We start from the raw sequence: 17,207 nt of genomic DNA, 5'->3' as shown, positions 1-17,207 counted from the left end.
ATTGCACAGTGTTCAGTTCCATTCACAACCCCTCAGCTAATGAAGCAGTTCGTGCCTGCATGCAGCAAGACCTGGACAACCTCCAGGCTTGGCCTGATAAGTGGCAAGTAACATTCGTGCCAGACAAGTGCCAGGCAATGACCATCTCCAATAAGAGAGAGTCTAACCACCTCCCCTTGACATTCAACAGCATTACCATTGCTGAATCCCCCACCATCAACATCCTAGGGGTCACCATTGACCAGAAACTTAACTGGACCAGCTACAAATACTGTGGCTACAAGAGCAGGTCAGAGGCTGGGTATTCTGTAGCGAGTGACTCACCTCCTTACTCCCCAAAGCCTTTCCACCATCTACAAGGCACAAGTCAGGAGTGTGATGGAATACTCTCCACTTGCCTGGATGAGTGCAGCTCCAACAACACTCAAGAAGCTCGACACCATCCAGGACAAAGCAGCCCGCTTGATTGGCACCCCATCCACCACCCTAAACATTCACTCCCTCCACCACCAGCACACAGTGGCTGCAGTGTGTACCATCCACAGGATGCACTGCAGCAACTCGCCAAGGCTTCTTCAACAACACCTCCCAAACCTGCAACCTCTACCATCTAGAAAGACAAGGGCAGCAGGCACATGGGGACAACACCACCTGCACGTTCCCCTCCAAGTCACACACCATCCCGACTTGGAAATATATCGCCGTTCCTACATCATCGCTGGGTCAAAATCCTGGAACTCCCTCCCTAACAGCACTGTGGGAGAACCTTCACCACACGGACTGCAGCGGTTCAAGAAGAAGGCTCACCACCACCTTCTCAAGGGTAATTAGGGATGGGCAATAAACGCTGGCTTTGCCAGCGACGCCCACATCCCATGAATGAAATGGTGCCATTGGGTTAGCGGCTAAAGATTGTCCGAATTTTACCGAGCAGCCTGTTCGTTCTCGCCCTGCCCTCCATTGCCCAGAGAAAGCTGCTCAACTGTAATGATTCATAATCTCTCCTAGGTGGCAGTCTTTCCCTCTACCCAAACATCAACTTTTGATGAACAGAGCTAAGTCAAGGAAGAGAGATGGTGAAAAGTGAAATACTGCGGATGCTGGAAATCGGTAATAAGAACAGAAAATGCTGGAAATACTCAGCAAGTCAGGCAGTATCTGCGGAGAAAGAAACAGAGTTAACCTTTCAGGTCAAGGATCTTTCGTCAGAACTTTCGCCATTTGGCCCAAATGAAGCTCATCCTTCTGGCACCTTAACCCTTGCATTATAGCAACCAGCTGCATTGCGACTGTCCCCGGCAGATTATCCAAACATTTATCACTCTTTGAATAAAATATTTCTTCCTATAATCTGCCTTAAATTTAATTTTAACCAACGTACATTTATGTTCCCTGGTTTTACTGCCCTGACTAACTTTGAAGTAATATTTTGGGATTACCTTATCCATACTGTATAATATTTAATATCCCTTGATAAGGTCTCAACAGAGATGCTGAAGCCAATTGCAGTGACTTCTACTGCTGCCCCGTGGACACCTCAACATAAAGCCATATTTGCATTTGATGTGTCCTGACACCATCAAACACATCATGGCCCATAAATCTATCTCATGCAGCTGTGAAGATCCACAAATGATGGCACAAGGGACACAGAAAAGGAGGCAAGCATGGAGCCCTACAACACACAACAACTTGCATTTATACAGCGCCTTTAACGTAGTAAAACGTCCCAAGGCACTAATCAGACAAAAAATTGACACGGAACCAAAGAAGGAGATAATAGGACAGGTGCTTGGTCACAGAGGTAGGTTTTAAGGAGCGTCTCAAAGGAAGAGAGAGAGGTAGAGAGGTTTAGGGAGGGAATTCCAGAGTTGTCGGATGGTTGTAGGAATGGACGAGGTTACAGAGATAGGGAGAGTTGAGGCCATGGAGGATTTGAAAACAAGGATGAGAATTTTAATTTGAGGGTTTGCTGGACCGGGAGCAAGAGACGATTGTGTGGGGACGGCAGGAGAGGCTGTTACAGGAGATGTGCTGGTTTGATTGGGATAGATTGGCATCAAATAAGCTTGGGCGGTGCCACAGAAAGAAACAACGAGGGAGGATGGAGTGGCCAATGGTAGTGGGGTACAGTAACCTAGTGATAATGATAGTGGGATACGGTAGCCTAGTGGTTATGATAGTGGGGTACAGTAATCTAGTGGTTATGATAGTGGGGTACAGTAACCTAGTGATAATGAGAGTGGGGTACAGTAGCCTAGTGGTTATGATAGTGGGGTACAGTAATCTAGTGATTACGATAGTGGGGTACAGTAACCTAGTGATAATGAGAGTGGGGTACAGTAGCCTAGTGGTTATGATAGTGGAGTACAGTAGTCTAGTGATGATAGTGGAGTACCGTAGCCTAGTGGTTATGATAGTGGGGTACAGTAGTCTAGTGATTATGATAATGGGGTACAGTAGCCTGGTGATTATGATAGTGGGGTACAGTAACCTAGTGATTATGACAGTGGGGTACAGTAGTCTAGTGATTATGATAGTGGGGTACAGTAGTCTAGTGATTATGATAGTGGGGTACAGTGACCTAGTGATTATGATAGTAGGGTACAGTAGTCTAGTGATTATGATAGTGGGGTACAGTAGTCTAGTGGTTATGATAGTGGGGTACAGTAGCCTAGTGGTTATGAAAGTGGGGTACAGTAGTCTAGTGGTTATGATAGTGGGGTACAGTAGTATAGTGGTTATGATAGTGGGGTACAGTAGCCTAGTGGTTATGATAGTGGGGTACAGTAGCCTAGTGATTACGATAGTGCGGTACAGTTGCCTAGTGATGATAGTGGGGTACAGTAACCTAGTGATTATGATAGTGGGGTACAGTAGCCTAGTGGTTATGAAAGTGGGGTACAGTAGTCTAGTGGTTATGATAGTGGGGTACAGTAGTATAGTGGTTATGTTAGTGGGGTACAGTAGTCTAGTGATTATGATAGTGGGGTACAGTTGCCTAGTGATTATGATAGTGGGGTACAGTAACCTAGTGATTATGACAGTGGGGTACAGTAACCTAGTAATTATGATAGTGAGGTACAGTTGCCTAGTGATTATGATAGTGGGGTACAGTTGCCTAGTGGTTATGATAGTGGAGTACAGTTACCTAGTGATTATGATAGTGGGGTACAGTTGCCTAGTGGTTATGAAAGTGGGGTACAGTAGTCTAGTGATTATGATAGTGGGGTACAGTAGTCTAGTGGTTATGATAGTGGGGTACAGTAGTCTAGTGATTATGATAGTGGGGTACAGTAGTATAGTGGTTATGAAAGTGGGGTACAGTAGTCTAGTGATTATGAAAGTGGGGTACAGTAGTCTAGTGGTTATGATAGTGGGGTACAGTAGTCTAGTGATTATGATAGTGGGGTACAGTAGTATAGTGGTTATGTTAGTGGGGTACAGTAGTCTAGTGATTATGATAGTGGGGTACAGTTGCCTAGTGATTATGATGGTGGGGTACAGTAGTCTAGTGATTATGATAGTGGGGTACAGTAACCTAGTGATTATGATAGTGGGGTACAGTAACCTAGTGGTTATGATAGTGGGTTACAGTAGCCTAGTGATTATGATAGTGGGGTACATTAACCTAGTGATTATGATAGTGGGGTATAGTAGCCTAGTGATTATGATAGTGGGGTACAGTAGTCTAGTGGTTATGATAGTGGGGTACAGTAGCCTAGTGGTTATGAAAGTGGGGTACAGTAGTCTAGTGGTTATGATAGTGGGGTACAGTAGTATAGTGGTTATGATAGTGGGGTACAGTAGCCTAGTGGTTATGATAGTGGGGTACAGTAGTCTAGTGGTTATGATAGTGGGGTACAGTAGTCTAGTGATTATGATAGTGCGGTACAGTAACCTAGTAATTATGAAAGTGAGGTACAGTTGCCTTGTGATTATGATAGTGGGGTACAGTAGCCCAGTGATTATGATAGTGGGATACAGTAACCTAGCGGTTATGATAGTGGGGTACAGTAGTCTAGTGGTTATGATAGTTGGGTACAGTAGCCTAGTGATTATGATAGTGGGGTACAGTAGCCTAGTGATTATGATAGTGGGGTACAGTAACCTTGTGATTATGATAGTGGGGTACAGTAGCCTAGTGATTATGATAGTGGGGTACAGTAACCTTGTAATTATGATAGTGGGGTACAGTTGCCTCGTGGTTATGGTACTGGGGTAGGAATGTAATGACCATGAGTTCAAATCCCACCTAGCCACTTGTCAAATTGAATCCAATAATTCTGGTAATTTATAGACTAGCACCCAGCTGGTTCATTAATTTCCTTCAGGGAATGGGACCTGTCACCTCTACCCAATCTGATCTGCATTTGGCTTTTGTCCTACAGATGTGGTTGACTCCAGGTTCCCTCTGAAGTGGCCCCATCACTTTCTCAGAGCAACCAGGGATGGAAAATAAATGCGGCTTTGTCAGTGTCACCCACATCCTGAGAATGAAAATGAAACAGACTGTATTAAACAGAGAGGTCAAGGTGCAGAGTCAGGGTTATTCAGGTGGGAGCTTTGGCAATGCGTGGGTTGAGGTCATCGGACATAGGTCTTGTGTAGGTGGGGGCCTAAGGTGAGATTGGGAAGGGGGGGGCCTGTCGAGTAATATGGGGTTGGCCACCCCTACTATTGCTGTAGATGAGATCAGCTAAATCAGCACAGATTGAGGATTATGCCTGGGAACTTGCCAGTCTCTGTGGCACAAAGACACTGTGCTGGAGTTTTACCTTGGACTGATCGGTCAGACTGTCCAATCTGTCAAAGTGACACAAAGCAAAACTTTGATGCTGGTAAATTACGGTCCTCGTCCTCGTCTCGAAGTTTCTCCAGTGCCTTACCTCGCTCTTCCTCTGCAAATTCCTCCAGCCGCATAACCCTTCTTTAAGCTAACAGCCGTGGCTCAGCGATAACACTCTCGCCTCTGAGTCAGAAGGTTGTGGCTGTAAGATTTTGGCTTCTGCCTTATCTTATTAATTATTAGGTCGACAAATCTCGAGTCAGCAACTTTATTAAGAAATACAAGATTTCGCCTCTGCTTTATCTTATACTGATCTATCACTCACAGTAAATATGTAAGTCATACACGTTACATCCTCATGTGTAGTCAGCCCACTGGATGGAACATTTGGGTACGCTCAGGTTTATCTACCAGTGACTTAATTTTAAGATGACCCCAGGCCGCTAGAATACACTTTATGCTTCTTCCATAACACACCGTCTTTGGCTACAACTAACCGCAGCTACATGTGCTCTTCATCGCATAACCTTAAAATTAGAGCCGGGCCGTTCAGGAATCAGTTTTTCACACAAAGGGCGGTAGAAATCTGGAACTCTCTCCCCCAAGAGGCTGTGGATGCTGGGGGACAATTGGAACTTTCAGGACTGAGATCGATAGGTTTTTGTTGGGTAAAGGGTATCAAGGGATAGGGAGCAAAGGCGGGAAAATGGGGGTCGAGGTACGGATCAGCCATGATCTGATTGAATGGCGGAGCAGGCCCGAGGGGCTGAATGGCCTCCTCCTGTTCCTAATGTTCTTCCTATTCTCTTTATCTGAAAAATGGTCAAAACCAGTTTTGTCTGGGTCCGGGACAGACAGGAAGCTTCATCTCTTATCTCTTCAAGGTTTCTTTATTCATACTTTCATTAGGCCCCAGCTGGAGCCTGTGATTCCAGGACAATGCTAAAATGGCCTGACTTGAACCACCTCACCATCAAAACTTAGTTAAGCATTCTACTTATCTATAGTAGCTGTCCTATTGTTAATTCCTATAATATTAAAATGATTTCTTATAATCTAATCTATTCTATTCTAATGTCAGCTATGATGTGGAGATGCCGGTGATGGACTGGGGTTGACAATTGTAAACAATTTTACAACACCAAGTTATAGTCCAGCAATTTTATTTTAAATTCACAAGCTTTCGGAGACTTCCTCCTTCCTCAGGTAAATGTTTACCTGAGGAAGGAGGAAGTCTCCGAAAGCTTGTGAATTTAAAATAAAATTGCTGGACTATAACTTGGTGTTGTAAAATTGTTTACAAATGTCAGCTATGGCTCAGTTGGTTGCACTCTTGCCTCTGAGGTCAGAAGGTTTTGGGGTCAAGTCCCAGTCTGGAGACTTGAGCACATAATCCAGGCTGACACTCCTAGTGCAGTACTGAGGGAGTAGCTGCACTGTTGGAGGTGCCGTCTTTTAGATGAGACATTAAAACCGAGGCCCCGTCTGCCCTCTCAGGCGGATGTGAAAGATCCCATGGCACTATTTCGAAGAAGAGCAGGGGAGTTCTCCCCGATGTCCTGGCACTTATCCCTCAATCAACATCACTAAAAACAGATTATCTGGTCATTAACATGTTGCTGTTTGTGGGATCTTGCTGTGCACAAATTGGCTGCCGCGTTTCCTACATTACAACAGTCACTACGCTTCAAAAGTACCTCATTGGTTGTAAAATGCTTTGGGATGCCCTGAATTCATGAAAGGCGCTATATAAATGCAAGTCTTTCTTTCTTATTCATTCTTACTTGAGCATGTATTATGGTTAGCAATAAATTGTCATGGTTGCATTTGTCTCTGCTTTCTTATCTTATCTCACCCAACCTGAACATGCAAGGATGTCTCTTCCTGTGTCAGCAGAAATCCGTGCTAACTACAGAACGCTGTGTGTATACACTTAGGCTAACCTCATTTACCCATGATGCTTTCTGCTCATGTCCAGTTATCCTAACTTAGTCACTTTCTACTATTACCCCTAAAACCAGCAGTGCATCCAAGTCCCACTCCAGAGACTTGAGCACATCACCCAGGCTCACACTCCCAGTGCAGTACTGAGGGAGTGCTGCACTGTCGGAGGTGCCGTTTGTCAGATGAGACTTTAAACCGAGGCCCCGTCTGCCCTCTCAGGTGGACGTAAAATATCCCATGGCACTACTCGAAGAAGAGCAGGGAAGTCCTCCCCGGTGTCCTGGCCAATATTTATCCCTCAAACAACATTAATAAAACAGATTTTCCGGTCATTATTGTGGGATCTTGCTGTGCGCAAATTGGCTGCCACGTTGCCTACATTATGGTGACGACACTTCAAAAGTACTTCATTGGCTGTCAAGTGCTTCGGGACGTCCAAGGTCCAGAAAGGCGCTATATAAATGCGAGCCTTTCTTTACTGTTGCCAAAGCATCCTCATATGTTTACAAGGTTTCAAACTTGTGACCCTCCTGACATTTCAAAAGGGTTAACGGCTCTTTGTAGCGTTCGTCAGCCCTGAATGGGTCCTATAAGTGTGGCTAACATGGAAAAATAGTGAAGTCAGGTGTACCAGGATGAATCTTTACCCAGAACTGATAACAACCACACAAGTTTCAGCCTCGCACGTGCATGGAACTTAATGCGGGGACTGTGGTCTCCATCGTTCAGCTGCGCTCGAGGCTTTCATAGGGGTTTCTACTGTTTGTGACCTGTCTCTCTGCCTGTGGTCTCCTCCCCCAACAAACCCACCCACACCCCCCCACCACAAACCTTGCGGGGAAAAGGCACCTGCGCTCATGTACTTAGTTTCTTACTGTTACTGAAATTCAATCTTATCCAATTGATCAGATTCCCAAAAGATTAAGAAAAAACAATCACTCACACAATGAGAGGAAGTTGTGATAAAAAAGGTCTATGTTTAGATAGGTTAAAAGCAGGCTGTGGTGAGTGTATCAAACCACACAGCACGGCTCTCATGAGTTCCTCTTACTTCCCTTTCAATGTGCTTCAAAGAAATGTGAACTCTGTGCTAACCCCTTCAGCGCTGGTAGCCCTGACAGCACTCCAGCATCTAACGGTCAAAGCCCACTCGTGCTGCGAGTGTCCAAGCAAAGTGTTTCTTACTTTACACTGATGTTAAACTTGTCTAGCGTGAATCAGGAGTTAGGAACAGATGAACATCAGGATCAGGAGGAGGCCATTCAGCCCCTCGGACCTGCTCCGTCATTCTATTAGATCATGCTGATCTGCACCTCAACCCCATTTTCCCGCCTTAGCTCCATATCCCTTGATACCCTTACCTGAGTTTTGAAATCTCCCAATTGTTCCCCAACATCCACAGCCTTTCGGGGGAAGAGAGTTCCAGATTGTCACTATACTTCATGTGAAAAAACGCTTCCTGATTTCGCTCCTGAATGGCCCAGCTCTTATTTTAACATTATCATAGAATCATAGAATGGTTACAGCACAGAAGGAGGACATTCGGCCCTTCGAGCCCGTGCTGGCTCTTGTAAGAGCAATCCAGTTAGTCCCATTCCCGCGCTCTTTTCCCGAAGCCCTGCAAATTTTTCCCTTCAAGTACTTATCCAATTCCTGTTTGAAGGCCACGATTGAATCTGCCTCCACCACCCTATCAGGCAGCGCATTCCAGATCATAACTACTCGCTGCGTAAAAAAGTTTTTCCTCATGTCGCCTTTGGTTCTTTTGCCAATCACCTTAAATCTGTGTCCTCTGGTTCTTGACCCTTCCACCAATGGGAACAGTTTCTCTTTATTTACTTTATCTAAACCCTTCATAATTTTGAACACTTCTATCAAATCTCCTCTCAACCTTCTCTGCTCTAAGGAGAACAAACCAGGTTCACCAGTCTATCCATGTAACTGAAGTCGCTCATCCCTGGAACTATTCCAGCAAATCTTTTCTGCACCCTCTCTTAGGCCTTCACATCCTTCCTAAAATGCAGTGGCCAGAATTGGACACAATACTCCAGTTGTGGCCGAACCAGCGTTTTATAAAGGTTCAACATAACTGCCTTGCTTTTGTATTCTATGCCTCTATTTATAAAGCCCAGGATCCTGTATGCTTTTGTAACCACTTTCTCAACCTGTCCTGCCACCTTCAAGGGTTTGTGCACATATACCCCCAGGTCCCTCTGCTCCTGCACCCCCTTTAGAATTGTACCATTTAGTTTATATTGCCTCTCCTCATTCTTCCTGCCAAAATGTACCATTTCGCACTTCTCTGCTTTAAATTCCATCTGCCATGTGTCCGCCTGTCTATGTCCCTTTTAAGTCTATTACTATCCTCCTCACAGATGTGTCATCTGCAAATTTTGAAATTGTGCCCTGTACACCCAAGTCCAAGTCATTAATATATATCAAGAAAAGAGGTGGTCCCAGCCCTGGGGAACATCACTGTATACCTTGCTCCAGGGCAAAAAACAACCATTCGCAACTACTCTCTGTTGTTGCCTGACACTTAGCCAATATCGTATCCATGCTGCCACTGCCCCTTTTATTCCATGGACTTCAATTTTGCTGACAAGCCTATTATGTGGCACTTTATCGAACGCTATTTGAAAGTCATCATCTACCCTCTCCGTTACCTCATCAAAAAACTCAAGCAAGTTAGTTAAACTTGATTTGCCTTTAACAAATCCATGTTAACTTTCCTTTATTAATCCACACTCATCTAAGTGACTATTAATTTTGTCCTGGATTATCGTTTCTAAAAGCTTCCTCACCACCGAGGTTAAACTAACTGGCCTGCAAGTTGCTGGGTTTATCCTTAAACCCTTTTTTGAACAAGGGTGTAACATTTGCAATTCTCCAGTCCTCTGGCACCACCCCCATATCTAAGGAGAACTGGAGGATTATGGCCAGCACCTCTGCAATTTCTATCCTTACTGCCCTCAGCACCCCATCCGTATCTGGTGACTTATCTACTTTAATTATAGTCAGCCCTTCTAGTACCTCCTCCTCTTTATCAATTTTTAGCCCATCCAGTATCTCAACTACCTCCTCTTACACTGTGACTTTGGCAGAATCTTCTTCCTTGTTAAAGACAGATGTAAAGTACTCATTTAGTAGCTCAGCCATGCCCTCTGCCTCCATCCGTAGATCTCCTTTTTGGTCCCTGATTGGCCCCACCCCTCCTCTTACTACCCATTTGCTATTTATATGCCTATAGAAGACTTTTAGATTCCCTTTTATGTTAGCCACTAGTCTATTCTCATAATCTCTTTGCCCGCTCTTATTTCTTTTTTCACTTCTCCTCTGTACTTTCTACATTCAGCCTGGTTCTCACTTGTACTATCAAACTGACATCTGTCAAATGCCACCTCTTTCTGCTTCATCTTATTCTCTATCTCTTTCACCATCCTGGGAGCTCTGGCTTTGGTTGCCCTCATGGGAATGTACCTAGACTGTAACCAAACCATCTCCTCTTTAAAGGCCGCCCATTGTTCGATTACAGTTTTGCCCGCCAATCTTTGATTCCAATTTACCCGGGCCAGATCCGTTCTCAACCCACTGAAATTGGCCCTCCTCCACTTAAGTATTTTTACACTAGATTGCTCCTTGTCCTTTTCCATAACTAATCTAAACCTTATGATACTATGATCGCTGCTCCCCAAATATTCCCCCACTGATTCTTGCTCCAATTGACCCACCTCATACCCTAGAACCAGATCCAGCAATGCCTCCTTCCTCATTGGGCCGGAAACATACTGATCAAGAAAGTTCTCCTGAACACACTACAGAAATTCATCCCCCTCTTTGTCCTTTGATTGCCATTATGTTCCCTTGTTCTTGATTCCCCCACATGAGGAAATAGTTTCTCAGAAGCTACGCTATCGAATTCTTTTAACATTTTAAACACCTCGATCAGATCACCCCTCAATCTTCTATACTCCAGGGAATACAAGCCAAATTTATGCTCCTTGATGCCACACTCAGTCAAATGCTGCCTTGATGTCAAGGGCAGTCACTCTCACCTCACCTCTGGAATTCAGCTCTTGTGTCCATGTTTGGACCAAGGCTGTGATGGGGTCTGGAGCCGAGTGGTGCTAGCAGAACCCAAACTGAGTATCGGTGTGCAGGTTATTGGTGAGTAAGTGCCGCTTGATAGCACTGTTGACGACACTTTCCATCACTTTGCTGATGATTGAGAGTGGACTAATGGGGCGGTAATTGGCCGGATTGGATTTGCCCTGCTTTTTGTGGACGGGACATACCTGGGCAATTTTCCACTTTGTCGGGTAATGTGGAGAGAGGCAGAGTAAGACTCTCTTCTCCAGGGAGCCTCACTCCACTGCCAGGTTGGGCCCTGACTCTCAATTTCGGTTACATCCATACTAGATGGCAATTTTCCAGGCTCTGCTCCTTGCATGGTGCCTCACTACTTGGAAGTTTACATAGCACAATTCGGCCTACGGTATGGGAGCCCTGACTTTGACCTGCAATCCCATCCTATGAGGCTCCATGCCATGAATGAAACTTTATTAAATTAGCCCTTATAATTATTGTCAGTGTGAAGCAAACCCAACACCACACTGGTAGTATAAATACACATTTAGTTAACAAATGAACAGGAGTAGGCTATTCAGCCCCTCGAACCTGTTCATTTAATTAGATCATGGCCGATCAGTATCTTAACTCCATTTACCCATCTTGGTTCCGTAACCCTTAATACCCTTTACCTAAAATCTATCAATCTCAGTTTTGCAATTTTCAATTGACCCTCAACAGCTTTTTGGGGGAGAGAGTTCCAGATTTCCACTCCCCTTTACATGAAGAAGTGTTTCCTGACATCACCCCTGAACGGCCGAGCTCTAATTTTACGGTTATGCCGCCTTGTTCTGGACTCCCCCACCAGAGGAAATAGTTTCTCTCTGTCTACACCAGCATATCCGTTAATCACCTTGAAATGTAAAGGAGGCAAGAGCCCACAGCCACATGGCCCGACTTATTATCAGCCTTGAACACAACACTAGAGCAGGTTGAGTAACGCAAAAACAATTCATTTAGGCACAGCAACGGGTTACCAGAAGGTCAAGCCCCCTATTCTTTCCTGGCCCTGTAATGGTTCTAAGATACGGAGTTGTTTTTGTTCATTGTTCTAAGAAAGCCGTTAAGTGATTTTACTTTTAGCTTTAGATACAGTGCACAAGGTCATTCTATATATGTAAACAGGTCTAACTTAGTAATGTGGGGTTTTAGATTTTTGGAGCTGCCTTTTGCAGAAGTCAAGGCAGGACTGGTCCACACGTAATGGATTCCATCTTTTTCTCATATATACAGAAATCCGAGTGTAATGAGACACAATTGGCTTTTTAAATGTCCGATGTGTGTCATTTCTAGAAGGTGGCATTGTTTGTATTAAAGACGTAATGGGAGGAATATTAGAGATGTGGGTTAGGAGAGCAACCAGCTCCAACATGTGATGTCCAGTGTATCATAGAATCATTCATGAAACAGAAGGAGGCCGTTCGGCCCATCGTGTCTGTGACCCTGTGACGCCTCTTTGAAAGATCTATCCATTAGTCCCACTCGCCTGCTCTTTCCCCTTAGGCTTGCAAATTGTTCCTTTTCAAGCTTATATCCAATTCCCTTTTGAAAGTTACCATTGAATCTGCTTCCATCACCCTTTCAGGCAGTGCGCTCCAGGTCGTAACAACTAGCTGCGTTAAAAAAAATTCTCCTAATTTCCGCTCTGGTTATTTTGCCAATTGTCTTAAATCTGTGCCCTCTGGTTACCAACCCTCCTGCCAGTGGAAACAGTTTCTCCCTATCTACCCTATCAAAACCCCTCATAATTTTGGACACCTCCCTTTAACCTTCTCTGCTGTCAGGAGAACAATTTCAGATCCTCTAGCAGAACTAAGTGTAGGAAAAGTAAACTTCTGTTTCATCAATGCTTATGTTAATAGATTGCTTGGAGCTCTTAAAGTGGGCACCATATTCCATGTCGCACTGGGAGCAAAGCTATAATGAATACAAGAGCTCAATGTTTGAAGGTAGCCTGTGCTGTGATACATAAGCTGCAAAGAGAATCCTTTCCCAAACTAAACTGGTAAGGATTTCCCTTAGCAGCTTGACCATACCCTCAAATAAAAGGATTAGATCTAATAGGACAGAGTCATAGTAAATGGGGCTACAACACTGTCACGTTTGAGATTTTTGATTATTTGACCTAGGAGGATTTTTAGGTAATTTATATCCAGATATTGCTATTCAGTTGAAATCAGTACACAAAGAATTAGATTCAAATGAATCCATTGGAAAAGTGGTGTTTTCTGTATATCACTTCAGCTTAAGATGTTCTGGTAAATGTCCAGAGATAATTTGTTGGATTGACTTCATTCTTGTGAGCCTGGCTGGGGGGGAAGGGACTGCTGCTCGGAACCCGCACCAGTTGCAGGTCTCATTGGCAGCGCAACTGGGTACGGAGAGCTGGAAGAGGTCCAGAGGTCCTCAGTTTCCTGTCTATTTGGAACGCAGCACAGTCTGCAGAAATCTGGTGTGAAAGACAGGCACGACGAGACAGAGCCCTCTCCTTAAGGTTAGAGTCAGCTAATCGGAGATTAGTTAACCATTAAAGTGAATTTAGCGCACGAACAAGAAAAATATGCTGTGTTTTTCAAAGAAGAGCAGAAAGGTTCTCCCCGGTGTCCTGGCCAACATTTATCCCTCAACCAAGATAACTAAAACAGATTATCTGGTCATTATCTCATTGTTGTTTGTGGGAGCTTGCTGTGCACAAATTGGTTCCTCCATTACAACAGTGACTACATTTCAAAAATATACTTCGTTGGCTGTAAAGCATTTGGGATGTCCTGAGGCCATGAAAGGTGCTATATAAATGCAAATCTTTACTTTGTGCTTGCTTTGTTATTTTCTATGCAATGAGGAGAGCAACAAGAGATTGAAATTCACTGTGAACTTTATTCTGTTCATTCATATATGTATAAAAAAGTTTGTTTGTTTACAGTTGGCCTTGTCTCACTGGAAAGCTCAACAGTCTACCTTCCAGAAAGTAGGAGAATGCCACATGTTTGAGGCAGCCTCCAGAGATGCCAAATATAGCCCTACCCAATATGGCCATTTAGGTACAGGACATATCCCCGTGAAATTGGTGCTTTCTGCCTCCGTTTTGCGCCCAACAAATGGGTAGAACATGGTCCAATTTTGACCCCATTAATTCTTCCTTGGTTTGAACTATTAAACTAAGGCTGCTGCACTTAATCTGCAATTTGCCCGCTCGCTTCTGAGTAAATATTCTAATTATTGGCTGACTGATCAAAGAGAAACTGAAGTGCAGCCACATGAATAGGTTCAAGAGACATTTTTAAAGATTCAAAAAAGCAGTCATTCTCAGTTAGAATGGGCATCAGTCAAGGCAGAGACCATTGCATCTTTTGAAGGAAAAGTGGATGAACATTTGAAGTGGAGAAAGATATGGGGAGAATACAGGGCAGTGTAATTAGTTTTGGATTGCTACAACAATGGTGTCAGCTGTGGCTCAGTGGGTAGCACTCTTGTCTCTGAAGTCAGGTGGTTGTCGGTTCAAGTCCCATTCTAGGGACTTTGAGCACAAAACCTAGGCAGATGCTCAGGTACAATACTGATGGAATGCTGCACTATCGGGGGTGCTGTCTTTCGAGAGGAGATGGCCCTTTCAGGTGGATGTAAAAGATCCCATGCCACTAATCTGAAAAAGAGTGGTGGAGTTCTTCCCTAGTGTTCCTGACCAATGTTTATTCCCTCAACCAAAATCACTAAAACAGATTATCTCATTGCTGTTTGTGGGACCTTGGTGTGTTTCCTATACAACAGTAACTGTACTTTGAAAGTGCTGTAAAGCACTTTGAGACATCCTGAGGAGGTGAAAGGTGTTATAACATTGTGTCAGCTCTTTGAAAGAAAGAACTTGCTAAGGACTGAATGGCCTCCTTCTGTACTGTATGATTCTATTGAGAGTTATGTTAGGTCACCTGTTATATAAGAGTCTTGTAATATATTTTAGAACAACATGTCTGAGATATGTTAAAGCTCTTCTAATCATGTGTGGGATGTACATAGTTTCAAAAATAAGAATTGAGATTGCCATGATTAAAGTTACAGGTTGAGTCATATGTTAATGAGCAGATTATGTGGCTTCAGCTAACCACAGAGTGGCCTCTTTCAGACTGGGGGCTTTTCAGTGACTCAATATAAATCCATTAAAGTCAATCAGCAAATTTAACTGCAGTTGGTGTTACTCAACTTTAATCTGCACTGCAGGTCCTGCTAAAGAAGGAAAAACTACCAAACATATAACGGCAACATAACTGGAATAAAAGAAAGAAAGACTTGCATTTATATAGCGCCTTTCATAACCTCAGGACGTCCAAAAGCACTTTACAGCCAATGAAGTACTTTTGAAGTGTAGTCACTGTTGTAATGTAGGAAACACAGCATCCAATTTGCCCACAGCAAGGTTCCAAAAACAGCAATGAGATAATGACCAGATAACCTGTTTTGTGTGATGTTGGTTGAGGGATAAATATTGGCCAGGCCACCAGGGAGAACTCCCCTGCTCTTCTTTACAATATTGGCCATGGGATCTTTTACATCCACCTGAGAGGGGCAGATGGGGCCTCAGTTTAACGTCTCATCCGAAAGACGGCACCTCCAACAGTGCAGCACTCCCTCAGTATCTCTACAGGAGTGAGCTAACCTCATCCAATAAGACAAGCTCATCTGACTATATTTCTGGTGTTCTGAGAAATATCATTCATGAAGCCCTGGATTCAGAGGGGGGAAGGGGGGGAGACGAGGAGGAGGAGGGAGGAGGGGAGAGGGGTGCTATAATTTCAGGTGCCAGCAGTCAGTCAAGGGCGGCTGGTGCTTGGTCAGAGCAGAATTGTTCCTTCTAGGCCTTAGGCTCTGGACTTCCCTCCCCAAGCCTCTCTGCCTCTCCACCTCTCTCTCCTCCTTGAAGATACAGCTTAAAACCTACCTCTTTGACCAAGTGTTTGGTCATCTGTCCTAATTGTTATAAACTGGATAGCCCAGTGGTGAAGGATAGAATACTAGAGCCTGGTCTTCAGTTGCTTCCAAGCCTTTATTCACAGAGATCCACACAACACACACCCTGGATCAGCCCTCTTGTAAATGGATACAAGAAAGTTCCAAATTGATACACACAACCTGAATACAATTAACACTAATTGATTACATGGGTACAATTAACACTAATATCTCCTTCTTTGGATCCTGTCAATTTTTGTCCGATTACGCTCCTGTGAAGCGCCTTGCGACATTTTACTATGTGAAAGGCTCTATATAAATGCAAGTGGTTGTTGTTGTTGTTGTTGTCCCATTGTTACTCATGAATTTCATCTCACTGATGGTGGGCCAGTATTGAGAATGCAAGAGCAATGATATACAACACGCATGTATTTATCCGTTAGACAATAGGAAAACGAAAGCCATTTTACAGTACTTCTACAGTGGGATTTCCTGTCATGGCTCTTCTTGGCTGTCCTGATGAGGTTGCAATGGGGTTAAGCTGAGGCTGGTGAACGCAGGTGCTGGTTAATAGGCTTCACATTGAACGTAACCACAGGCTGACCCACAATGGAGCTGTCTGCACAAGATGGTAAGCGCTACCCCCAGATGCTGCCTCTCCTCAGTAACACTGCCCGGCTTTCTCACCACACTGGCAGGTGTCTGTTTCATTGAAACTATCGTCAACCGTAGCCCAGTTGGTAGCACTCCTCACATCTCAGTCAGGCGGTTGTATGTTCCAGCCTCGCTCCAGGACTTAAGCACATGACCCCCCCCCGTTACAGTACCGAGGGAGTGCTACACTGTCGGAGGTGCTCCCGATTGGGTGAAATGCTAAACTGAGGCCTTCCCTGGGGGTTGGTAAAGATCCCATAGCACTTTGTGAATAAGTTTAAGGAGCTATCCCTCCGTCCTGGCCAGCACTCCTCTCTTAACCAACATCACTGCTTATACATCTTCCTGTATGATATTTGCCTTAAATAATAATAGCCATTGTGGTTTGAGACATTTCTCAGATGTATATGAATTAAAAGGTCTTCTCTTCAAGCTGGGAGCTTTGGAAACAACAATTAAAATCGGAGGGTAGAAATTACTGCTGATGAAGATTTTTTGGTGGTGGGAGCTGGGCAAGTGGGGGCCAGAAAGTCATTAACTTGCTTTTACGTTTTTTTGGGTCTTTTTACCTCAGATATTTTTGCATTCTGAGTTTCAGATTACTTTTGTGGGTGATCTCTTGCTCCCTGTATTCTCAGGAATGTTCACACTTGCCCTGATATTCAGCTACGCTGGATAGTCTACCCAGAATAACAAACAGAAAACCCTCCTTTCGGCTGCCCATGACACCATCGGATTCACCTTGTCC

The sequence above is a fragment of the Heptranchias perlo genome, chromosome 37 (genome assembly GCF_035084215.1).
Source record: "Heptranchias perlo isolate sHepPer1 chromosome 37, sHepPer1.hap1, whole genome shotgun sequence".
Classification (NCBI taxonomy): domain Eukaryota; kingdom Metazoa; phylum Chordata; class Chondrichthyes; order Hexanchiformes; family Hexanchidae; genus Heptranchias; species Heptranchias perlo.
The sequence above is the reverse complement of the archived record's forward strand: the minus strand, read 5'-3'. Positions refer to the sequence as shown.